General features: G+C 59.4%; 2 long non-coding RNA genes across 4 annotated transcripts; one reads left to right on the forward strand and one right to left on the reverse strand.

Moving 5' to 3' along the window:
- The first annotated feature begins 254 nt into the window (after positions 1-254).
- On the forward strand, positions 255-7290 carry LOC308652878. Its single transcript, XR_014022920.1, has 3 exons — positions 255-308; positions 5363-5649; positions 5925-7290. It is a non-coding gene; the product is annotated as an uncharacterized lncRNA (long non-coding RNA).
- A 7360-nt stretch (positions 7291-14650) lies between these two features.
- Positions 14651-24415, reverse strand: LOC308652877. Of its 3 annotated transcripts, none has more exons than XR_014022917.1 (3): positions 23657-24415; positions 22323-23325; positions 14651-21025 (listed from the first exon to the last, which is right to left on the reverse strand). It is a non-coding gene; the product is annotated as an uncharacterized lncRNA (long non-coding RNA). The 3 variants fall into 3 exon arrangements; XR_014022918.1 differs by having other exon boundaries at positions 14651-20017; positions 20249-21025; positions 22323-24415; XR_014022919.1 differs by having other exon boundaries at positions 14651-19594; positions 19823-21025; positions 22323-24415.
- Between the last annotated feature and the right edge of the window lie 1200 nt (positions 24416-25615).

Raw genomic sequence — 25615 nt, forward strand, 5'->3', positions numbered from 1 at the left:
TGCTGCGTCTCCAGGGCCTGGCGGAGTGGGGAGGGAAGTGCATTCCGTGCATTCATGCGCTTCACGGATGTCGGATGTCACTGACACCTCCTCTGGCCGCCTGGGCCAGCCACACGTCATCTGCTCACCATTCACCAGCAGACCAGAGCCCCCGTGGGGGAGGCAGCAAAGGGACAAAAGGGGCCTGAGGCAGGGAGCTGTATCCTCGCACCCGGCTCGGCCTGGGAGCCACCCTCCCTGAGCACTGGACGAGGGGCACCTGCTGCAGCGGGGCCATCCTGCCAGGCTGCAAGCAGAACCATCTGCAGGTGCCTCTGTATGAAGGACAGTTGTGGTCAGGGAGGACGGGACACCAGCAGGGGCCCCCGGTGAAGCGGGCAGGTCCAGGGGTGTTCTGGTGACAGGGCTGAAGGGAATTCCCAGAGAGAGGGGAGCAGGAGCTCAGTCTGGACAACCAGAGGATGGCTGTGCCATCATCCCCCATGACACGGCATCCAGGGAGGCAGGAGGTGGTCCCTGATGGTGGGCACATCTCCTTGGAGACCACGTTGGGTGCCATGCACGGTGAACAGTGCGCGTGCTAGTCTAGAGCCTGGGGTCTGGGCTGGAGGACAGTGGGGTCAGAGAAACGAGAAATGAGGACATGCGTCCTGGTCTGAGCAAGACCCTGAGTTCCCTAGACTCCTGGGAAAGCCCTGTGCAGGTGTCCAGTCCCCACCCCATTCTCACAGTGGGGGCTAGAGCCCCTGGCCTGTTGGAGCCTCCTGAGGGCATGGAGCAGCCCTGAGGTTGGGTCACAGGTTGTGCCTGGGCCTGCATTACCAGAGGCTGCCCCAGGCTCTGCCACCCAGGGAACTCCTGTAGCCACGAGCGCTCACTGCCTGAGGTCACGTCTGGGGACACGGTCTGCAGGTAGAGCCACTTCTGTGGCCAAGGTCCTGAGGTTGGTAAGAAGCCCTTGCCCACCTGACTCCATCAGGGGACCTCCACTTAACGCCGGGTGGCCAGAGATGCTGTGTGTGTGTGGTGTGTGTATGTGCTGTGCGTGGCATGCGAGTGTGTGGCATGTGTGGTCTGGTGTGTGAGTGTGTTGTGTCTGCATGTGCGTGGCCTGTATTTACGAACTTTGAGTTTGAGAATGTTGTTCATGTGCATGTTTTATTTGGGAAGATGTGTGTTGTGTGTGAGTGTGTTGCACATGTATATTCATCTGTGTATTTATGAACATGTTGGGTATAGCATGTGTATGAGGTTCTGTGCATGTATGGGTGTTTTTGTGTTTGTGCATGAGCGTGTGCTGTGTGTGTGTATGTGCTACATACATGTGGATCTGTGTGCTGTGTTGTGTACTTTTGTGCAAGGAGGTGCTGCATGCACCTGAGTATTTGTGTGTGTGTTGTGTTTGTGTATGAGTGTGCAGGCTGCATGTGCGTGGGTGCGGGTCTGGTTTAAAGAGTGATTGAGGGAGCTCAGGCGGAAACCCTCGGAGCCAAACTACTTTGTTTTGTAAACGAGAAACGAGGACACGCGCCCTTGCTCCAAGGTGAGGGGGCAGAGTGCGTGTTTGCAGGCCGGGCAGGTGTGGGTGCCCAGGCAGCAGCCATCACCCTTCCTGGGATGGCAGGTTGACAAGGGACACCCTCCACCATGGGGAGTGTGAGGAGAGCAGAGAGGAGAGCTGAGAGGACAGAGGCAAGAACTTTGTCCAGGTGGGTGGGCATCTGGGCAGGAGGGCCAGGAGGGACACCATGAGTGGCCTGCTGGGTCCTAGGGAGATGAGTAACCCAAATAAGGAGAGGTCAGCAGTGGGCACTGGAGCCTGCAACAGGATGTGTGGTCAATCCTGCAGGGGAGGACAGCGAGGCCGTGGAGGTCTGTGTAGACAGTGCTGGGTAGTGAGCTATGGCTGGAGGGACTCATCCTGGCCAGCGGTGATTTCCTGTGGCCAGGTGACCCCTTGGTTAGGCAGCAGCCCAGTCTGGACCAGACAGGGAAGCAAGGGGGATGATTTATTTGCCCAATGTTTCCAAAGAAGATAGGGGATCTGAAGCAGATAGCAAATTGCCACGAGGTAGGTTCAGAGTCTAGAAGACAATGAGTTTATTTTCAGTACTGGCAACATTATTGTGGTCACTGTTACCATCACCACCATCACCATAACCAACATCAACACCACTATCGCCACCACCACCACCATCACCATCATGATCACCACCACCTTGCCCACCACCACCATGCCCACCACCACCATGCCCACCACCACCATCACCATCACCACCACCATGCCCACCGTCACCATCACCACCACCACCACCATGCCCACCACCACCATCACCATCACCACCACCATGCCCACCGTCACCATCACCACCACCACCACCATGCCCACCACCACCATCACCATCACCATCACCACCACCATGCCCACCGTCACCATCACCATCACCACCACCATCATGATCACCACCACCATGCCCACCATCACCATCACCATCACCACCACCATGCCCACCACCACCATGCCCACCGTCACCATCACCATCACCACCATCACCATCACCACCACCATGCCCACCACCACCATCACCATCACCACCACCATGCCCACCGTCACCATCACCACCACCACCACCATGCCCACCACCACCATCACCATCACCACCACCATGCCCACCGTCACCATCACCACCACCACCACCATGCCCACCACCACCATCACCATCACCATCACCACCACCATGCCCACCGTCACCATCACCATCACCACCACCATCATGATCACCACCACCATGCCCACCATCACCATCACCATCACCACCACCATGCCCACCACCACCATGCCCACCGTCACCATCACCATCACCACCATCACCATCACCACCACCATGCCCACCACCACCATCACCATCACCACCACCATGCCCACCGTCACCATCACCATCACCACCACCATGCCCACCACCACCATCACCATCACCACCACCATGCCCACCGTCACCATCACCATCACCACCACCATGCCCACCGTCACCATCACCATCACCACCACCATGCCCACCGTCACCATCACCATCACCACCACCATGCCCACCGTCACCATCACCATCACCACCACCATGCCCACCATCACTGGTGATACCACCACCCCATCTGGTTATGATCATTGAGGTCATGACTGAATGTTTCTACTTACCCACATCCTTTCTCCATCCCTCTTTGGGCTGCCTACACACTGTTCCAGAGAGCTGTCTGCCAGGTAGTTGACTTCATACCCAGCCCCTCACCTTGGGACTTTAGACATCTGGAGGTGGTGGAGGAAGGGGCCCTGTTGTTCCTTACTGTATCTGCTCTGTGGCATTGTGGCAGTGGCTACAGTTCACCTGCCAGGTGGCTCTCAGGTGGCCCCTTCCCTGGGTTACCCTCTTTATTTGGACTGCACCCTCCCCCTTTTGCCCTCTGGCCCTGTGTGGCCTTGGCGCCCACTACTACAGGCCCTTGATGCTCAGCAGGTCTGATCTCCTCATCTGCCAACACTTCCAAAAACACTCCTTCCAGGAACAAATCTCTTCAAATGTCTCTGCCATGTGGGCCATCTGTTTCCCACCCAGACTCTGAGAGGTTCCAGTCCCACCATGTGCCAGGTGCAGCACCCGCAGCAGCTCTTGTGCAGGGCTGACACAGGCCAGAGCTCCTGGCAGCACCTGTGCCAGAGTGTCCAGGCTGAGCTCTGCATGCACCCTCCCTGAGGGGTCCCGCACACCTGCAGGGAGCAAGGCCTCAGGTGGGCAGGGCAGGGTCCTGCTCTGGGTGGTGGGAGAGCCCCAAGGAGCCCTCTGCCTCAGGACCACCCCCGTGACAAGAGGCTGATCTGACGAAGACCACAAAACCTGTGCCAGCTGCCCAGGGCTGTAAGGGCTGCAGGAGCTGAAGGCCTTGGGGACAGGGTGAGGAAAGTCAGCCTGCCCTTGGCACCCCCAGCCACAGGGTGGGACACAAAGCCTCTGTGCTCTGGTCCCAAAGCCCTCCATCCACTGCCTCCCTGCCTTCCTGGTCTCCTTCTTCACCCACTGCCCATTTCCTCTACAAAGCAGCCCTCTGGCTTCCTCCGCTTCTCCTCCCGCACCCTGGGCCTGGTCCCCAGTCCCAAGCCTCCATTTCTGGCATGTCCATGGCTGCCCTCAGGGACATGGGCTGTGTCTATGGGCTATCCACTTCCACCCCCTCCACCCCAGCATGAAGTCCAGGAGGGTCTGCAGGAGCAGAGAGCACGAGAAGGACCTCGTCACTTGTGGGTCAGCCTCTCAAGTCTCAGGGGAGCCTGAGCTAATCACAGCAGCAGCCCATGGCTCCCAGGAGGGGCCCGTCCAGACAGGCTGGACATGGCAGAGCTGGGCAGGTGCAGGCGGGGAAGAAACGTTAGTTCCTGAGCGGAGCCCATCCTGGTGGGCAGAGGGCATCCCTGCCGCAGCCAGGCTGACCTTCCTCAGGGCTCCCAGCCCCTTCCAGGTCCCTTGGAGACCTCAACCCTTGGGGTGACCAAGCCTCATTATTCATACTCCCCCAGAGCCCTGCTACAGCTGGGGCAGCCCTTCCTCTCTCCTGGCCCTCCACACCAACAGCCCGCCCGCCACACAGAGCCCCTGCTGGCCACAGGGCAGCGCGCCCTCCTGCACACCCCTCCCCATGGGGCCATGAGGCCTGCGAGGTGCCGAGTGCCGTGCAGGGCCACCATTCTCTGGGTGCTCATATTTCTATGTAAAATAAAGTCCATCCACAGGCCTCGCTGCCTGCTGCTCAGCCATGTTCCCCCCAGACCTGTGCAGCCATGAACCAGGAGGGAGCTGCTGCCTGTGGCTCTGCCCGCCTGCCATCAGCACCCTGCTGTGGATGCTGTGACCGTTCCACACTAATGTCACCCAGCCAGTGGGAGGGCAGCTGGGACCCGGAGCTCAGTCTGACCCGTGCAGAGCAGGGGTGGGGCTGCTGCCCGCACAAAACCCCTCAGCAGGCAGGAGGACGCCCACCCCAGACCCAGGGGCAGCTGTGCATCCAGCTCCCGGTCCTCTGGGCTCTGACCAGATGCCATAGACGGGGTCAGGGAAGGGGACACAAGGGTCAACAGGAGGACTCCACGTCATTGGCAAGAGTGTGCTTGGCAACGTCCCCCAAAGATGACCATGTCCTAATCCTGGACCTGAGACTGGGTTACCTGAGGGGCCAAGGGGATTGAAATTGCCCCTCACCTGGCCTTCAGGTGGAGCACTCAGGCTGCCTGGCCAGACCCCGTGTGCCCAGCCTCTCGGCTGGGCAGAGGGAGGAGGGGATTCCATGTCAGAGAACTAACTCTTCTGCCCACTGCCAGGCAACGCGTGACCTGGGGAAGCGCAGCAGGCCAGGAAACAGGACCCCAGCCTCCGGGAAGAGCTCGGCCCGCGCCAGTTTGACCCGTTGGTGAGATCTGAGAGGAACCTCTGACCTCCAGAACCGTGAGAGCTGAGCCTGGTGCGAAGCCACCCAGTTTGGCCTCTGTCACAGGGTGACCTGAAATCCACATAGAGAGCCACAGACATGGTGTGAGAACCTCAGCTCCGCCCTGCCTGGCTGTGTGGCCTCCCTGAACCTGGAATTCACCACCTGACACCCCCAAATGTGAGTGACCTCTGTGAAGGGCTGGGGCCATGAGTGAGGCCACGTTGTGGGGTGAGCTGTTCCCGAGACATCACCAGGTAGAGACCCCACGCTGCCTGGACTCTGGTTGGGTCCACTCCTGTAGGCCAGTGCTCACCAGAGTCCAGGGAGTTTGGGGGATGGGCTTCCGTAAGGACAGTGTGGGGATCTCTGACAAGGGACCAGTGTCCCTCTAAAGGTGACCAAAGGGGTGAGGACCTGACTATCACCAGGACTTCTCACCCTTGCACCCGCAGAAGGTTGCCGGTGAGTGGAGACACAGGGACTATCAACCCCAGGGCTGCAGGGAGCAACTGGAAAGCCCCTGGTAAGAAGCCTCAGGTACACCCTGCTTTCCTGGGGTGACATACAGGCGACATTTTATGAAGGTGTCAGGGTGTGGAAGACCGGTAGGAGCAGAGTCACGTGGCAGGCAGGGACCCCAGGTGAGGGATGGAGGAGGGGTGCTGGAGGAGGCGTGGGATGGGCCGGCTGTGGGAATGTCCAGTCAGATCAGAGGCAAAGCCCCTCCCTGCCCACCATGTCCACCCAGGGCCAGGAAGGGCACAGCCTCTGCCTTTTGGGCATGTCCATCTCTGTCCCTGTCCTGGTGGAAGGAACCGGTGGCTTATAACAACAGAAATGCCTTCTCTCGCGGTTCTGGAGGTCAGAAGTCCCACACCAAGGTGTCCGCAGGGCCGGCTGGAGGCCCTGAGGGAGTGCTGTCCCAGGGTTGGAAGGCCTCAGCAGTTCTGGGGGCTCCCTGACTTGCAGCCACACCACTCCAGTCTCTGCCTCTGCCGTCACACGCACCCTCCCTGAGCCCCTGTATCTCCACATACGGACACCAGTGCTGGGTCAGGATTCGCCCTCGTCCCGCGTGACCTCATCTCACCTTGGTGACGTCTGTGGAGACCCTGCTTCTAAGCATGGTCATGGTCACTGTTGCCAGTGAACGTGACTCTGGGTCAATTCAACCACAGTGTCCTCCATCAGGACATCCAGACGACTAGCCACTTCTAGTGATGGTGTCATGGGCCCACAGAGTGCCCAGGGGCTGGCATGTGCACTGAAGACCACGTGCAGACCCTCTGGCTGAATCTCCTTACCTGAGGGCACTGGCCTCACCTCTCAAGAGTGGAGTGCAGGGTCCTTCAGACCCTGCCCGGGTAAGTGTTGCTGTCAGGGGGCAGCGGACATGGAGCAGAGGCCTGGGCTCCTGAGGAGGGGTGAGGCCCTTGCCCAGCTTGCCTCTTCTAGTCCCCATTCCAAGGGGCCCTGCAGAGTCCTCCCAGGGCTGGCCTCTAGTGCTGTCTAGGAGGCCTGAGGCACCCATGTCAACCAAGGGCAGGAGCAGGGCCATGAGAACAGGAAGTCCTTAACCAGATGTCCACCAGCCCAGTAAGGTAGCCTGTGGGTCTGAGGGTAGTGTCTCCGTGAGCTGCTGCAGGCTGTGGGAAAGTCTGGTCCACATCCTCCAGGCCATCAGGCCCAGAGCCAAGGGCCTCAGTGGACCCCAGCTGGTACTGCTGAGAGGACCCTGCTGCAGGAAATGTTAAAGAGACTGTGTCCCCAAGGGCTGCGCAGGGTCTCAGGCCCACCACACTGCTAAGCAGGAGTCTGGCCCCCTGCAGCACCCCCCACCAGCACCCCACAATATATGAGACTTCTTTTTATCAGGTTAATGTGATGTGGGGGATCATCTGTTCTCCTAGGATCACCGCTCTGTCCTGAGTCCCTGGAGATAGGTTCCCTGCCCCATGTGGCTGTCCCATACCCCTACAGGCCAGAAGGAGCCAGCCAACCACTGGCCGACAGCCAGCCAGACCACTGTGAGGTGGACCCACCCAGAGGTCTCAGGGCAAGTGAGGGGACCACGGGGCAGTGGTCACAGGAAGACAGGAGACCCCCCGAGTCTGCACTGCTCGGTGGGGCCTGAGCACCTGGGGACAGAGGCCCACACCCTTGTCCTGGCTCTGTCCTGCCTGCTGAGTGTGGCTGGGCCTGGTTCTCATCTTCTGCCCTCAGTTTCCTTGTCTGTCCACCAAGGCACCCAGCTGAGTCACTTAGAAAAGCTCAATCCAGATGGGAGACCTGCTGGCCCCAGTGTGGACTGAATGGTCGCCCCCATGTTCATGTCCACCTAGAACCTGGGAACGTGACCACATTTGGAATAAGGACCTTGCAGTTATGATTAAGGAGAGGCTCTGGAGCAAGAGCCTTGTGGACCAGGGTGGCCTGATCCACCCAGTGACTGGAGTCCTCATAGAGAAAAGGAGAAGCCAGAGGCATGGTCACACATGGGGACACCAGATGACAATGGACAGAGGCTGGAGCACTGCCTACAGGAGCTGAGGACAACCAGGAAGGCTGGCTGCACCAGCCGCAGGAGAGGTGCAGAGCAGGCTGTCCCTCGGGCCCACAGAGGAGCCAGCCTGCCCGGCCTCGGTTTTGGACTTCTGACCTCCAGACTGTGAGACAGTGACTCTCTGTGGTCAAAGCCACCCAGTCTGTGGTACCCTGTTACAGCAGCCACAGGAAAGGAATACGCCCAGATGCCTAAGCTAGGGACACATCCATGACTCAACCCGGGGCCATCAAACATGCAGGATTGAGACTGAGTGCAGGGGTGGTGGTGGGAGATGCTTGGAAACAGGAACTGAACAACTGCACAGCTGGGGCGGGTGCAATTCCCCCCAAACCGCAGCTCCACCACTCCGGGACCGTTATCTCAGCGCGCGCATACATAGACACACAGACACACACACACACACACACACACACACACACACACACACACCCGGCAGATGAACCTGGCAAAGGGTCTGAAAGTCCCCCAGGGTGTGAGGCCCCTTGACCGCGCCCCTGCAGGGCTGGACCGGCAGTACAGGGCTGGGGTGTGTTGGAACCCTGAGAGCACCCACCATCCTGATTCTTGGATTCCTGGAGCGGCCAGGGTCCAGCTCCCCTTAGAAGCAAGGACAAGTGCCCTTGGCTGCCAGACAGCCACAGGGCTGTGACTCCTCCACACCCAGCACCCAGCCCTGAGCCGGGGTCTCCTGCACCAGCCAGCTGCCCTGTGCTGTGCAGACAGGACCTCCGTCAGCACCACTGAGGGCCCTGCATAGGGAAGCCAGTGGGTGCAGCAAGACTGGGCTTGGGGGGGCTCGGTGGGAGGATGGACGCCCCGGGGCATCCTGCTTAGAGGAGGAACTTCTGAGCAGGCAAACGGGCACACCTGCCCTGCATGCAGTGCTTGGAGCGTGAGCAGAGGGAGGTGGTCCGGCTGCCCAGGCAGTCACTGCCGGGAGATGGGCATCCCGTGAACAGGAGCATATGTGAAGGTGCTGGCCAAGTGACCATGGGGACATTGGACGCTTCAGCTGGGGCCGGCTGAGGGACAGGGCTGCCTTGGGAGGCCCTGCAGGGTGGAGTGCCTCCTGTCCCAGGTGACTCACATTTGCTCCTGCTTGAGTGGGAGGGATCGGTGACAGTGGGAGGGTGGGACGGACACGTGGGTCACATGGCTTGACTCAAACCTGGCTCTTGGCACCCAGGAGAAGGCTCAGCGAGGGCTGGGCACCCACGGGGCCAGTGCAAAGGCCACAGGAGCCCCACTCTGTGCCCCCTTCTAGCAGCTGTGTCCCTGCTCCACAGGGTCCTTTGAGGTCCTTTCATCTTTGTGAAATGACAGGTTTCCTGCGTGGTCAGGACTCCTGCCAAGGCCCTCAATTAGCAGGAGTCCTCCGGTGGCCACATGGTGGCAAGCCCATGGTTGTGGGAGCCAACGGGGAGCCTGAGGGGGAGATAATCCCGGTTTCCGCTGCCCTCTCTGGGGGCCTGACCCCGGGCGTGTGCATCATGGAAACTGCTCCACACGGCGTGGTGGGGAGGAGGTACGTGCTCGGCAGCGGACGCTCTGCTGAACACACAGCCGCCTCTCCCCTGGGATGCTCCCTGCACAGCCCCCCAGCCCCGGGAGCTGCAACGTCGCTGTGACTCCATGCAGCTGCCAAGCGCCCAGTGTGCTGGCCCCTCCTGGCCAGCTCAGCACTGACGTAAATCAAAAGCTTCCAGCTCTCAGCGCAGCTGCCACCCGTCACTCAGCTGGCGGTCCCTTGTCCACAGAGGGGAGGGTGGCGGGCTCCGGTGGCTGGCTCCAGACCGGGCCTGGCATTTGAGATATCAGCTGCTCTTTAAAGGGCTGCCAGGGTGGCGAATGGGGCTCCCAGGGGTCAAGGAGAGACGGCCAGCCTCACAGCATGGGGCAAGGACAGCCACCCTGTGGAACACAGATTTGGCCTGCTGGCTGTCTCCTGACCCATCACCTACCCTGGCCACCTGGGTCCTTTGGCTCTGGCCACTGGTCATGAAGTATGGCAGGAATGCAGGCAGACACACAGTCGAGAAGCAGGTGCTGTGTCCCTCCAGGGGTCTGTGAGGGGACACATGGGGGGCCGGGAGGGTAAAGGACAGTCTGTGGCTGAGCAGGGCAGCCCTTTGGAGCGTCAGTGGCTGGGCCCCACCCAGGCTCCACAAGGCTGCTCTCACCCTTCCAAAGGTCCTTGCTGGGTGGCTTGTGGACACAGAGGCACAGCTGGGGGTCTTGGAGGAACACACCTTCTGAGACCACGAAGGGAACAGGCTTGGCCTCACAAGGCCATTGGAGCCAGTCGGCCGGGAACCTCAGCCACCCTGGAACGGGTCACCCACAGCTGCAGACACTCTGCCCCCTGCCAGCTGCCCCTCCTCAAGTGTGCATGGGAAGCTGACTTGTGCACACATGTGCGGGCACACAGCAGTGTGCCCGCACATGTGCAAGTGACCCCTCGAGCACTCACCCACACGCGTGCTCACGGTGTGCCCGCACCCCCACACACTTGCTCACACCTGCACAACGGCACAGGGAGCTGTCTGGGCTCCGACCACATTCTGCACAGTGTGAGGGCCCTTCCCTCCTCTGCCCCTCCTTCGTGCACGCATGCTGTGCAGTCAGGACCATGATCCTTTGCCCAGCACCCTGTGGACATGAAAAGCAGGGCATCTGGGGGCTGAGAAAGGCCCCTGGGAGGGTGAAACGGGCCACTGCCCAGGAGACAGGTCCAGGTAGGTGGGCGAGGCTAAGGATAGTGATGCGAGTTTCCACCTCAACGGGCAGCAGAGGAGAGAATAGAGCCCACTCCAGCCACCTTGGCCCAGCACAGAAAACAGTCGAGGTGCACAGTGGACATGGCAGCTGTGACAGGGACATTGGTGTGCAGAGAAACCCTCTGCCTGTGCAACTTGAGCTCTCCTGAGTGGTCAGGGCTAGGTGAGGGACGGGGGATCCAGCGGCCGGGGACCTCTGGAGCAATGGTGGTGGCCCTCAAAGGGCAGGACCCTTGTGAAGAGGCACCCACTTGGGGTGCAGCCTGCCCATTCCTGCCTCTAGGCCAGGACTTGCGCTGGAGCCTTTCCCCCTGGACAGCGAGCCGGGCAGCAGGGCAGAGCGGCCTCCCACTCCTGGCCTTTGTGGCTTTGCCTTGGCCTCACTAGAGGTGATGGACTGCAGCCACTCCACATCGTGGGGTGCTCGGCTCCTGGCAGCCCAGGCTGCTGTCTGCTCAGGGATAATCCTGCCTCTGAGTCAGGGCCTCGGGACACGGGTTACCCTCGGGTGGAGGGAGCAGCTGGTGCTTTACCAGGGAGGGCCTGAACTGGTGGGATCCCTGGGGGAGATCCAGAATGGTGCAGCAGGATTGCAAGGGGGCTCAGAAGGAAAGCCCCCGCCACAAGGAGCAGACAGACAGGTCTTGGCAGGGCCTCCAGGCTGGTTGGCATTTCTTACTGGGGGCAGAGACCCCCTGAACAGCCTCTCCTGCAGGGTCCTGCTTCCCAGATAGCCCTGTGTCCTTGGACCACCAGAGCGAGGCCTCCCTGCAGGGTCAGGCTGACTGGTGCTCCCACACAGAGTTGGCATTCACCAGCTCTGAAGATGGCAGGAGGGACCAGAGCCTCGGTACAGCTGGGATCTGGGAAGCAGGCGGGTCCCTGGGCAGCCCCATCGGCCCCCGGCTTCCCGCGCCTCCTGCCACTGCCCTCCCAGCTGGAGTGTCTGGGTAGTGTGTGTGTGCTTTGTTGTAATAACCTACATCATCATCACAGCTGCCTCCATCAGTGGACACTCTCTGATGGTCACCATCTCCATGGGGCCATCAGGGTGGCTGTCACATGCAACTGGAGATGGGGTGTGGACGGCAGAGCTGGTGTTCCTGCCCCAGGTGCAGCAGAAGCAGCAGGGTCACAGAGGTGCAAAGACAGGCCCTGTCCCTCAGACACTTTGTTTGCAGACAGGGAAGGTCAGTTGGAGAGGGCTGACCAAGGGTCACCTGGCAACCCTGAGTTGATGCTGGCACAGTGACCCTGGCCCCTCCTTCTCTTTGCAACAAAGACCCAGTGGCCACAGCCTGCACCCCCTTCAGCCCCTGGACAATGGGGAGCATGTCTAGGCTCGTAGCTGGGCAGGGCAGATGCAAACAGCAGAGTCTGTCTTCCTGCCCACTCTGGGCAGCCTTGGAGGCCAGCGCCCCAAGAGTCAATATTCCCACACACTCCAGCCTGCCCTTCAGCTTATAAGACATAAATATTTGCTCTTCCATTAAGAAAATAATCAGAAGTTATCCTTTAAGTGGAGTGTACACATCGCTGCCCTTCAAAAGCTAATGTTGCTGCTCTCTCTAGATGGTGTGAGGAGAAAGCCCATGTGGAGGGCACTGGGAGCATGGGCCCACCCTCCCGCTCCGTGTTCTCCATGCAACCTGGGCAGGAGAAGGGGGCTGCAGGGGCCTGGGCCTGAGCTCAAGGCTGAGAGGGAGAGCTCTCTGCCCTGGGCCTCCCGCAGCTGCCTCCAACACCCAGCTCCAGGCCTCATGGCAAGGGCAACACGCTGCCCGGGCAGGCCACTGGGCCCTCGTGCAGGTGACAGACTGCCTCCGTCCCTCTCTCGGCCTCTGCCTTCCTCCTCCCTCCTGAAGCAGCCCTGGCCCTGGCCTGTCCTGGCTCATCTTCACCTGTCCTTCTCGATCCTCTCCGTCTCTGGCCAGGTCCCTGGGACACCCTCTCAACGGCCACTGACCTCCAGCCACCCACTTAGTCTGGAGAAATGCCCCCACCTGTTCTGAGGAAGGGGCTCCTCCACCCTTGGCCGGGCTCCCAGACCACGGTGAGGGGGGTGGAAGCTCTCAGAGGGTTTGTCCTACACACAACAGTGTCCTTCCTCAGGAGTCCAGACAGTGGCCTGTGGGCTGACTGGGTGATCCAGTGGCTGCTGGGGTGAGACAGCCCTCGTGGCCTCCACGGAGCCCCATGGGCTGGGGTGTGGCTCAGTGGTAGAGCGCTAGCCCAGCCTTCGTGAGGCCCTGTGTTCCATCCCCTGCATCACATGCACGCGTGCACACACACATCCTGGTCCCCTACTTCCAGGGAAGAGCTCTCTCTATGCTCCTGGGTAGGTGACCTTTTGAATTGGTGGGAAGGTGGGCTGGTGAGGGGTGAGCTCCTGCACAGAGCAGCGTGAACAGCACAAACCCAGAGACAGACCCGGTGTGGGTGAGAGGAGGACCGAAGCAGTAATGGGCGATTGGACCATGCAGACCTTGAAGGCCAGCCTGGCTCTTCTCAAATGCTTGCTTGACTTGTGGAATATTCCAGAACCTCTTGGTCAGGCAGGAAGCCATCAGCTTAGTAAATAGCTGAGCCTGAAAATCAATGCAGGCCGCCAGTCAGCCCCAGAGTGCTTCAGAGTCATTTTAATATTTGCTTTTAAAATTCTACGTTAAAGCTCCTGAGTGTCATGGTATTGTTATACACATGTGAACGTGTGTGTAGACACTGTCCTGCACACAAACCAACTTGCTCAGCTAAGGTGTAGGTGGCCACGATTTCTAAATGACGCCCACGCACAGAGCCTGGTTTCAAAGGGAAAAGGTGGAGGGGAGGCTGGAGCTCTCCCGCGGCCAACTGACTGTCGAAGGCCACAGTAACTCCAGGCACGTCCTGGACGCCAGGCACCTGGGCTACCTTGGAGGTCTCCCAAAGGTTCTCTTCCTCCCCCAACCCACCTTTTGGCTCTCCTGTCCCTGCCCCCTCCTCGCTGTCTGTCCCCTCTGTCTGCTGTGCACAGGGGGAGTGCGCACACACACACACACACCTACACCCATCCACACACACACACACACTCATCCACACACACACACCCACTCACACACACCCACACCCGCATACACACCTACACACACACACACATCCATCCACACACACTCACTCACACACGCACACATACACACTTACACTCCCGTACACACACCCACACACACATCCCACACCCGCACACACACACACCCCACACACACCCACACACACACACACACATACACACTCACACACCCACACACCCACACACATCCACCCACCCACACACACCCACCCACACACATACATCCACCCCCCTACACACACACCCACACCCACATACACACACACCCGTACACACACACACCCCACACACACTCACACACATACCCATACACACCCACCCATCCCCACCCCCACACACACCCCCACACCCCCACACACTAATACACACTCACACAACCCAAAACACCCACACACCCACCCACACCCACCCACACACACCCACACACTCACCCACACCCACACTCTCACACATACACACACACACCCATCCACACCTCCACACACACCCACACACACCCACACACCCACCCCCATACACACACTCACATACTCATAAACACCCACACACCCACCCCCCCCACACACCCACACACTCACCCGCACCCACACTCTCTCTCTCTCTCACACACACACACACACACACACACACACATGCCCACCCACACACACTCTTCCAGACACAGCCGAGGTGCCAGGTCCTCTGTCCCCCATCCGGTGGCGTGGCATAGAGAAGGGCCATGAAGTAGCCCCTCGGGGGCTGTGGGCTGGTAGGCAGCTGGGACCCTGAGGTACCCTTCACCCTGACCCCACTTCCCCAGAGCAGTGACCAAGCCCTGGCTAGATCCACCCTGCCCAGGCTCAGCTGGCCTCTGTGAGGGGCACTGAGGATGTCTGTCCCCTGTGATGCTGTCCCCAGGGCTACTCTGCAGGGACAGATAAAGCTAGTCCCCACCTGGCCCAGGCCCCTGCTTCTCAGGGGACACCTCGGCACACACTTCAGGTCTTCTGCGCCCTGCAGGCTCGGGGCCTGAGCAGCAGGGTGCCCACAGGTGGAGGGTGGGGCCCTGGACGAGGGAGGTGGCCCCAGTGCCCAGTGCGGGCCACAGCCCCAGGAACCACATGGACACCTTGCACTCTGTTTCAGACTGTAAAAGTGATACGTACTCATTCACAGACTAAGGAACCCAAAGAGATGGAGGGAGAACCCAGCGTATGGTCACCCCCGCTGCCAGGAGCGTCCCTGAGCCAGGCCGTTGCTGTATGTTACAAAGTGGCTGGACATGGCACACGTTCCCTCTCCACCCGCTTGGCATCAGCCCTCCCAGTGCCCCCTGACCTCTGTGCTCCCTGACCTCTGCATTCTTGCTGCTCTGGCATCTGGGGGTGTCGCAAGCCTGGGACAGACTGGCCCACGTGACGGCAGACCTTAGAGCTAGTGAAGGTCTGCAGTGGCCAGCCCCCCTCCCCTTCATGTCACCCCACAGCAGAACTTCTGACATACCCAGGCTGATGGGGAGAGCCCTGGGTCCCTGAGCCCAACCCTCTCCTCCAACCAGCCCCCTTAGCTGCTTCCCCATCTGCCCTTCCTGGGGACCCTGGGGACGGCTCGGCTGCCCCGCCCACCCCCGCGCCTGCTTTGCCCGGCCAGCATTTCCTGGCGTTGTGGGGCGCGGCTTGGCTCCTCTCTCGGAAATGTGTTGAAAATGTCTTTCGGTGGCCTTGGCCTCTCTCCCCAACACTGCGGTACCTCTACGGACTCAGCCCCGGGGCTGGCGTGCACCTGTGTGTACACACATCTGCGGGGCTCATCTGTCACTTCCTGTAACTTGGGCACGATTACTGGTTTTGTGAGTGTGACTCGGGGTGACCATGTAATGTGTGCTCCGTGGACTGACCACCTGAATACCGAGGTGGGTACTCCTGTGCACTGAATTCCTGTGGTCCTGGACTCTCCCATGTCGAGGACCTCGGTGACCGTGCTGCAGGCTCCGCAGGAAGACCCGGCTGCTGACCTGGTGTCTTCACAGGGACAGGCAGAGCCTGGGGGCAACCAGCTTTCAGTTTTGTAAGAAAACACCTAAGGGACACGGGCTTCAGCCCTGGTCACTTGGCTGCGTGGCCTTGGGCCTGAGGGAGGGCAGCACATCAAGGCAGGACTGTGCCAGAGCAGGACTGCCCACCTCAAGGGGTGACATGGAAGAGGAAGGGAAGGGAAGCTGCAGAGAGTATGTGCCTCACGAGCTTTCAGAACCTCAGGGTGTGCTACGTAAGGAACTGAGCAAAAATACCATCTGTTCAAAGGATGATATTCCAGGAGCACGATTATCCTACAAAAGGCCCTGGATCTTGAGGCAGCCCCAGGGGGCGGCAGCCCCCGGGAGGACACGGACCAGCCCATGCAAGGTGGCACTCAGAAGGACAACCCCAGCTTACAGCAGACCCCTGCCTACCCCAGCACCCCAGGTCCAGGCCCATGGCTGCAGTGCTCTCAAGGATGCAGGTGGGGTGCCCCCCTAGGCCCTGAGGAAGCGTGCAGGGCTGGTGCCTGTGTCTGAGCATCTGGCCATAATGAATGGGTGCTTCCAGGAACGGACGTGCCTGATAACAGGCCAGCTAGGCTGTCCCCAGAGCAGGCTGTCAGGACCCACTTCAAAGCCTTGGGGGACAGCAGAGGACACTGGTGATCAGCAGCCGGCAGGGATACCAGCCTGGTTTGTTTATGCCACCCCATCTGCAGACAGCTGAGGAGTCCAAGGAAGTCCCAAAGATGTGCATGAGGAAGACATCGAAGTCAGCCCCATGAGTCCCCCAGCAGCCAGAAGCCCATAGGTCCACACCACCATGGCCATTGTGAGAGGCTACTGGGAGGAGGGCAGGGGCCACTCTGCCCTCCAGGCTGGCCATGCTGGCGTGGGCTCTCAGGTGAGGTTCACAGTCAGAGATGCACCACCCCGTGCCAGCAGTAAAGGACTTTTATTGGTTTCAAAAGTATTGTACTTTTCTTTTGTACCTGGCATTGAACCCAGGGGTGGTGCTTACATACTGAGCCACATCCCCAGCCCTTTGAATTTTTTTATTTTGAGACAGGGTCTTGTGAAGTTGCTTAGGGCCTTGCTAAGTTGCTGAGGATGGCTTTGAACTTGTGATCCTCTGGCCTCAGCCTCCTGAGTTACTGGGGTACAGGTGTGGGCCACTGCACCCGGATCAAAAATACTGTGCATTTTGATGGTGGATCATCTGCTGGACTCTGGCTCCCAGGTCTCTTGAAAGCCATGGTGAAGACTTTGCGAGAAGAAGGGCTCAAAAGCCCCTCTGGAGCGCATGGTCTGGGGTACAGGCTGGCTACTCCCTGATGGTGATCTTTCTGCCCTTCTGGTCACCTCAGGGCCCACCCCCTCCCTTTCTCCCCTTTGTCCACCCTGACATTTGAGCTCATGGACTCCACCAGGGGCACACAATCCCTTGTGGTGACTCTGGGTGCAGGCACCTAGCTCCTGGAGAGCTCCTTCCTGGCTCCTGGGCCCACACTTCAAAGAGTGGCCATGGTCGATGCCACTTTTCTAAACTTACAGTGGCCCGGAGTCCAGAAGAGACCAAGCTCTTGGCAAGCTCAGAGTCTGAACTCTACCACAGCAACCAAGCATGGCCAAGCTGGAGTGTCCAGACTCGTGTCCTAGGGTTTTCATCAGCTGTGTGTGTGTGTGTGTGTGTGTGTGTGTGTGTTTTCTGGCTCAAGTAATAAAGTGCAGGGTGCCGAGATTTCCTGCACAAATAGGAGCTTATCTCCAAATCAATGAGTTGCAGCACTAACCCATCACTATTAATTAAGCAATACACAATTTACCCATTTAAAAAATAATCCACTTAAAAGGGAATTAGCGAAGCTGGACTCCCACTTAGCCTCCTGCTGCCCTTGAGGAGAATCCTCCCTTAGAGAAGGGGAGTCAAAACTTGCCAGATGTGGGTGAGTTCCCCGTACCATGACCTCCGGGTGGGGTGGGGCTTCGGAGCACCGGGGTCCCTGGTTGTCTGAGAGCTCGGAGGAGATGCTCTTTCCCAGGGAGCCGTGTTTGGGTGGCCCCAGTGTCGGAAGCTGCTCTGGAGACCAGCCCCTTTCAGTCAGGCTCAGCACAGCGCTGAGGTCTGGCGTGGACGCTGTTCAGAACCAGACACATCCACCTTCCCAGCCTCGCGGTGGCAAGCGTTCCAAGCTCTGCTGCACAGATGGGAGAAGCTGAGAGGTTAATTACACCGTTTATTGTCGCACGTGGAGTTGGCTTTGGGCCGGGCGCCACCACCCGCCCCAGCTCCCGACCACATTGGTCCAGCCTGGAAGTGGCGGAGGGTCCAGCCCTGTGGGGGCAGCTCCCCAGCAGCACCGGTGTGAGGAAACGCGTTTGCTTCTGTTTCTGTGGCTCATTCTTCCTTTCTTCCTGAGTCATCAAGAATTCCAAGATATGGCTGTCCAACATGGAGGGGCAGGTGGTTTGCTTTGTTCTGTCATCCCAGTGATTATTTGGAGAAAATCTTACACTTCCGTGAACAAAAGGATACACCAGGGCAGTTTCTGAACAAAGCCACGTTTTTAAATTCTCAAAAGAATGCATAGCACCTGGCTCTGGGTCTCCTGTCCCCTCTTGGATGTCCCTGTGGAAGGCCTGCGACGGCAGTGTACAGACACCCCCGGGGCTGCCTCTGGGCAGCCTCGCTGGCCTGCACTTGGCTCTAAGGAATGTCCCTCCTTTCTTAGAAGCCAGCAGCTGCAGGGGTCCTATCTCAGGGTGGGGTCCCCTGTTGTGAAGGTGAGTTATTGCAGAAACTGACCCAGGCTCTTACAGGGTGAATGGCATCTCTCACAATTTACATGTTGAGGTCCTAACCCCCAGTACCCCAGAATTCAACTGCAATTGGAGACAGGGCCTTAGAGAGGCGATAAAAGTAAATTGGGGTCATTAGGGTGACCCTGATCCAGTCTGCCTGCTGTCCTCACTGGAAGAGGAGATCAGGACACAGGGGATGGGCTCACAGAGGGCAGCCACAAGGATAAGGGCCACGGCATTCTTCAAGCTGAGGGGAAAGGCCACCTGCCCACACCCAACCTGGGGCTTCCATGACGGGAGACGGATGTGCCTGCTGAAGCCCAGGTTGGTGGTACCTGGTGACAGCAGCCCACAGCAGACTAAACCAGAGGAGGGGAAGCAGAGTCAAGGGACAGGGAAGGGGCCCAGCACACACCTGGGCTGGAGGCAAGCAGCAGCCTGGGCTGTGGGCATGGAGCTGCGGCCACTCGGCAGCAGGACCCTCCCACTGATGCACTGTCTTGAGCCCCAGCAGCTCAGAGGGGACAGCACCTTCCATCTCCTGGGTTGGCAGGCCTGATCCACGCTTGGGGGAGCTCATGTCCCTAAGAACGACCCCATCCCCAGTGGGATGGAGCCGGCATCTGCATGTCGGAGCCACAGGACCTCACTCTGCAGAGGAGCAGATGGGCCCACGGCAGATGGAGCCACCCGCACACACGTGACTGCAGCACCTGCCCGCACTCAGCTCTCTCACTGCCCCGTTTCCCGAGCGCGTCTTTGCTCAGCTCCAGCTTGTTTGGTTTCTGGGGCTCCTTCTTCAGGCCTTGTCTCAGTTTCCAGGAGAGAAATAAGTCTCTGTGGCTGCATTTGCAGAAGCCTTGGACTCTATTCTGACAAATAAGAGATTCCAGTGGATGAATATGTCAATTTGGAGCAGGGTGACAGGGAAGGATCAGGGCACCACAAGATTCAGAACCCAAGAGCGGAGCAGCCTGGTGGTGTCCACCTGGGCTCTTGGGGTAAACATGTGTCAATTGTGTGAATGCACACATACGACAGTCCTCAGTGTTGACACCCAGACTGCTGGATCCCAGGACTGGATTCTGCAAGGGGCTTACTTGAGCATTTATGTCAGAGCATCACATTTCAAAGCAGGAAACGGTCTTGGTACTTTTTCACATCCTGGGTCCCTGGAGGGTGGTGCAGGCCAGGGGAGATCCTGGGTGTCAGAAAACCTGCCCAAGCGCCCAGAGCAATGGAGGAAGGTGGCACTTGGGGAGTGGGTGTCTGGGGGATTGGGGGAGCTCATGTCCCTGGGAAAATGAAAACAGGAATTCACAAGTGAGCAGAACACATGTCCTGGGGGACATTCTGGCTCCTAACCTGGAGCCACAGGCTCCAGCACAACAGTCCCCAGCACAACAGTCCCCCACTCCTGGGCTTGTCCCGGCACCAGGATCCTTCAAAAAGGAGTATCATCCCCCACTGCACCTCACCCCCAGGCCTCGCTCTGACTTGCAGCTGTCGGGTCCCCTCACTGTCACCTATTCTGAGTAGAAGCCATGAATAGGTGCCTGTGTAAGACCACTTCCTTGTGGCTTTCTCCCAACGAGAACTGGCAGTGCCTGGTGTGGCAATGCACATTCCTTAGGGGGTGCTCAGAGCTGCAGAAGTTAAGAGAAACCATCCCCCAGGCAGCGGGTGGCCCACACTGAGGCAAGAACTGGGCCCATGGGCGACGGGCATGCTCATGTCCTTGACTCCTCCTGAGACCCTTGACTCCTCCCTGAGAGGCCCCATGCGATCCTCAGGGGAGGCCGGTGCCTGTGTGGGCCCTGGGAGTCGGAGGGCTTGCCCAGTGAGGGGTAGATCCCCCTCATACAGTTTCCCCACCTCTGTGTGCTCAGTCCCTCATCCATAAAACGGGAAGGCACGGCCTGGCTGCCCATGGCCACGGCGATTAGATCAGACCTACGCAGGCCCTGTGGGGAGCGCATGGTGACCGCGGCTCTCCTTGCACTGACCTTGGTGACCGTGGCTGTCCCCTGCACTGATGGTGCTTCATGGCGAGAGGCTCCACTACCCTGCACACCCCTCTGCTTTCACCCAGGCCCCAGATCCAGGCCCCCAGACCTGCCCAGGGGTCCCAGGCCCCTGTCACCCACTGCCCTCAGTCACCAGGATATCAGGGTGTGGCACGCCTGCACAGTGGACCCAGTGGCAGCAGGGATGACAATTTCCAGGTCTCTGCAGCACCCTCCACGCTGTGCTCAACAGGGGTCTTGGCAGTTGGCTGCCCATCTGTCTGGTCTGTTTCTCTGCTTTACAAACAAGCAATGACCACAGTTAGACCCAGGACCCCATGGCCCGGGTCACAGAGCCCTCAGGACCAGTCACACCCCATTCCTCCCAGGCAGGCACCTGTTTCCTGGGCCCTCTCCGTTGCACAGAGATGGGAACAGAACTCGACTAGAGAGATGGCTTTCCTGCGGCTGTGAGGACGGGGTGGGGCCACCTCCCATCAGGTGTCAGTCCCAAATCTCCTTCGTCTCTGAGGGAATTTGGTTTCTCCCCCAAGGAGCTGTCACCCCCAACCTCTGTGCCATGGCTCCTTCTTGTCCTTCCGAACACCCGTAGAGGTGTAGGACAAAAGCACGACTCTCTACAACGTGCATGTGTCACCACAGAGCAGTCTCCACCTGAGGCCAAGTGCCCAGGACAGAGAGACAAAGTCAGACCAGAGCAGAGCAGGGCAGCAGCCACCTTGTTCCTGCTGGAGGTGCCCCAGCATGGCTGCAGATGAAGGTCACAGCACACTGGTCCAGGTCGGTGTGATGCAGAACAGAGAAGCTGACCAGCCTCTGTGTCTGTGGTCAGCTGGGATTGGCCCCATGTGCCTCCCAACGACGGGACCATGGGACCCAGGAACAACTTTTAGCCAAGACGGATGTGGGGCAGGGGCAGGACATCATAAAGTATCACAGGACGGGAAGTCACAGTTGACTTGTTCAGCAACTGCATGAAGGTTTTTAAATACAGCCCCACCCAAGAGCCCCTGCCCTGCGTGGGGAGGACAATACAGACGGGTGGCTGCTGTCCCCATCATCCAAGCCATTCACTGCTTCTACCCCGGAGCCTGTCCATAACCTCGCTGTGCCTTCCCTGCAGGAGATGGCCCCAGGCCCCTGGGACCCAGGCTGACAAGGACACAAGGCTCAGAGCCTGGTGAGCTCTAGGCACCTCCCCAGCGAGCTGCCGCCACTTTAAACAAGCACAATCTGGGATTCTGCGTCACACTCAGAGCTGTTTGTCCCTCAAGGGGAAGTGTCCAGGGGGACCTGTCTCTGTGCGTATTTTCTCACGCTCCTTTTCTTCCCTCTCCTGTCACATGTCACAACACGTCCCCCTCTGCTGTCACATATCACGTAATCCCTGCTCCCCTGGCGTCAGCAGCTCAGTGACCCTCCTCTCCATGTCACATGCCTGACAGCAGCGCCCCACCTCCCTTCCGCCCTGGGCAAGAAATGTTCCAAACAGGAGCAAAACGCTGCCTTTCCCATCTGCCAGTCGCTCTCAAGCCTGGGGGAGCCGCGCGGCCAGCGGGCACCTGCTCCTCACCGCCACTTTAGCTGCCCTGGGCATCAGCGCCTGGCCCGTCTCCGGAGGGCTCCTGGGTCCGTGCACTGAGTGTTTCCAGGATCCTCTTCGTTCCCCAGAAGCAGAACCCCCAGCCATTCTGTCGGTGTCGTCTGGCACGTCACTGGGGAAGTGGCTGTCGGTATTGTCTGGCAAATTAAGGGTTTTCTTTTCTGACAAAAAAAAAAAATCCTATGGAAAATGAACAGTCCTCCTGATTTACCTGATTAGAAAGATGAGTTTTTGCACCGTAGGTTTCTTCAAGGGGACACCCTCGGGGTTAGACTATGACAGGAGTGACCTTAAAAATTCTCATCCAAACTGAGACCCTGGAGAACAAAGCGGATGCCACTCACGGGCCACCATGGACCTGCCCTGGGCTCACTGTGGCCGCCCCGAGCAAAGAGGCTGCCCTTGACCTCCCGCTTGGTGCGCGTCTGTCATTTTACAGACCCTCAGGAAGCTTCCTCCCCGTCCTCAGGCCAGTCACAAGCTTGTGCCCAGGACTTGGTTTCTGATTTCTGAGACCACTCATTGGAATGTGGCCTCCTGAGGCCCAAGGCTCTCCTGCAGAGGAGGCCTCCTCCGCATGTGCCGAACAACGGGGGGGGGTGGGGGGTGGCATGTGACGACCGAAGCCCCACCGGGCCCAGCCCACCCTGACTTTGCTCCAATTTAAATTCCCCATCAAACAGTGCAAAATACGCATTCCCAGGACAGAGCTCAGGTGGAAGGTCCCCAGCCACAGGGTGATCCCAGCCCTGCGGGTGGCAGTTCCTGAGGCCAGCCTCCACAGTCCCACCAACCCCTCCTGCCCACTCCGTGTGCTGCCTGTGTCCTGAGGCCAGTGCTGGGGACAGGTGCTGGTGGTCAGCAGGGACACATCCTGCAGACATGGGCTCCCCTCCTGCTCCAGGTGCAGAGAGGCCCGTGGAGTCGGAGTCACTGCAGAGCGCCTCCCAGCTGGCAGGGTCCTCCCCGGGGCCTGTAGGAAAGAGGAACCCAGAGAGCAAGTGGCCCTGCCCCAAGGGACGCCACACAGAGGGACTGTGGGTCCTCCCCAGGGCCTGTGGGAAAGAGGAACCCAGAGAGCAAGTGGCCCTGCCCCAGAGGGTGCCACACAGAGGGACACAGAGGGAAAATGTGCCCAGTAGATCCGGTCTTCTTGGATGGGGGCCACTCATCCCACAGGCCGTGAACAGGCCCCCAAAGCATGGCTTGGAGAGTCCGCATGGGCCTCGTCCTCCAGCCCAGGTGCAGGCCCCCGGAAGGCCACACCAGCAGCCCCAGCACCATGTCAGAGGGGACAGACTCACCCTAGGATGTGTCCTCCGTGTCCTCCTTTGCTCCAGGGTGTGAACTCCCATCTCTGGCTTCAACAGGGCTGACTGCTCCTACGAGGAAAGGGGACACCCAGTGGCCAGGACCTGGCTCCCCTCCCGTGAGAGGACGGGGCTTCCCGGCCCTCTGACATCCAGGGGCACGGGGAGGCTCAAGGCTGCCTGAGCAGAACCTGGGGTGCTGGCCATGAGGACGCACCCTCTAGCAGGGGCTGCACCCTGATGCCAGTCTCGGAAGGAGACGGTGGCCAGCACGTAGCAAGTTAGACATGGCACTTGGGACATAAAGCTGTGATGGAACCCACGGGAAGCTGACTAAAATACACAAAAAGCAACAAAGCAGCACTCCAGCGCTCCTGGCCTGGTGGCCATGGGACGCCTTCAGAGCATCGCCACATCCAGTGCGGCCTGGGCCTCGCGCCCACCACGCCTGTCCTGCAAGGCAGCTGGCCTGAGCTTCGCCCCCCCCCTCCCTGGGCTGGGGCTGCACCCACGTTCCCTTCGGCAGTGCTCACCCCCCAATTCCCCACCAGGAGGCTGGAGGTGCCCACTGACGTCTGGCCCAGGCTGTGGCCCATCCTGGTGGCTCAGAGTGAGACACAGCCTCCCCTGGGCTCTGACGCTCTGACCTGGTCAGGCCTGAGGGCCTGGGGGCCTGGAGCAGAACACCTGGCTCTCCCGGGGCCTTGGCCCTCTCCTGGAGGAGCCGGAAGGAGAACGGACCCAGGGACGGGCACTGGCCACCAGCCCCAGCGCCTTTTCTGGAAGGAGCTAGATATATATCTATTTCACTTCCTGCTTATCTTTTAAAAAAAAAAAAAAAAAAAGGAAATACTGTGCGAAGGAAAGAATTTTTTAAAAAACATTTTTAGTTATAGATGGATCCAATATCTTTGTCTTTATTTATTTATTTTTATGTAGTGCTGAGGATGGAACCCAGGGTCTCACACTGTGCCCCAGCCCAGCCCCGACGTCCTACTTACTTAGGCTCCGTGGGCCCCAGGCCTGGGGTCTCTGCCCCTCATCCTTTCTGGGTCTTACTTATAATAATTCTTTAAAATAATCCAAACCATAGTCACTGGGGCCAAAGTCAGGCCCTGCTGTGACTTTCCTCAGCTCAAAAAATGCCTTGGTTCAAAGTTGTCACGGGAGGAGGAGCCCAGGGCTGGGGGGGCAGTGGCCACCCAGCCTACGAGCCACAGGACCCACAGCCTTGGGGGCCTGTGGCGGGGCCTGCACTCTGCTGCTGTCCAGGAGAACCCTGCTGGGCTCCGCTGAAGGAGAAGAGGAGTGGCCTGTGCCTTTAATCAGCTTCTGGTGACAGCGTCACACAGAGGCTCCTGCTCAGCTCCAGGGCCATCAGGGCAGGATTGAGCTGGAGCCCGCTGTCTGAGGGGGCCTCCCTGAGGTCACCTGGGTGTGGTGGCAGGGCACCTCCAGAGCCCTCCCCTGGCACTGCAGTCATTCATGGCACCTGGGACTGCCTGGGCTTGGCACCACTCCTCCGGCCAGCTGCCTGAAGTCTAGGGATGGCTGAGAGTGAGGGGCCTGGGGAGCAGGGTCAGCCAGTGAGGTCCAGCGGGCAGGGAGGAGGCTGGTGTGGAGCTCCTCCATCACCCCTCCCGCCAGTATCCCCAGTGCCAGAGCGGTGCCAGTGGGCACAGGACAGGGACATTGCCCAGGCAGCAGGCAACCGCAGCCTCCGCTGGGGAGGTGGGGCCCGCAAGGCCTTGTGAGGGATGCTGAGGAGGGGAGACAGAGGGACCAGGGGCCCCGACTGAGAGCACGTGGGGAGGTGCTGTCCCAGCTGGGCATCTCCTGGTCCAGGGGACCCCAATTCCACAGAAACCTGCGGGAGCGCAGACCTTGCCAGCTCATTACGGGAACAATCGCAGCATGACCTCAAGCAGCCGCTGGAAATCGCAGAAACAGAGA

The sequence above is a fragment of the Spermophilus citellus genome (genome assembly GCF_964194105.1).
Source record: "Spermophilus citellus genome assembly, chromosome: 7".
Taxonomy (NCBI): Eukaryota; Metazoa; Chordata; class Mammalia; order Rodentia; family Sciuridae; genus Spermophilus; species Spermophilus citellus.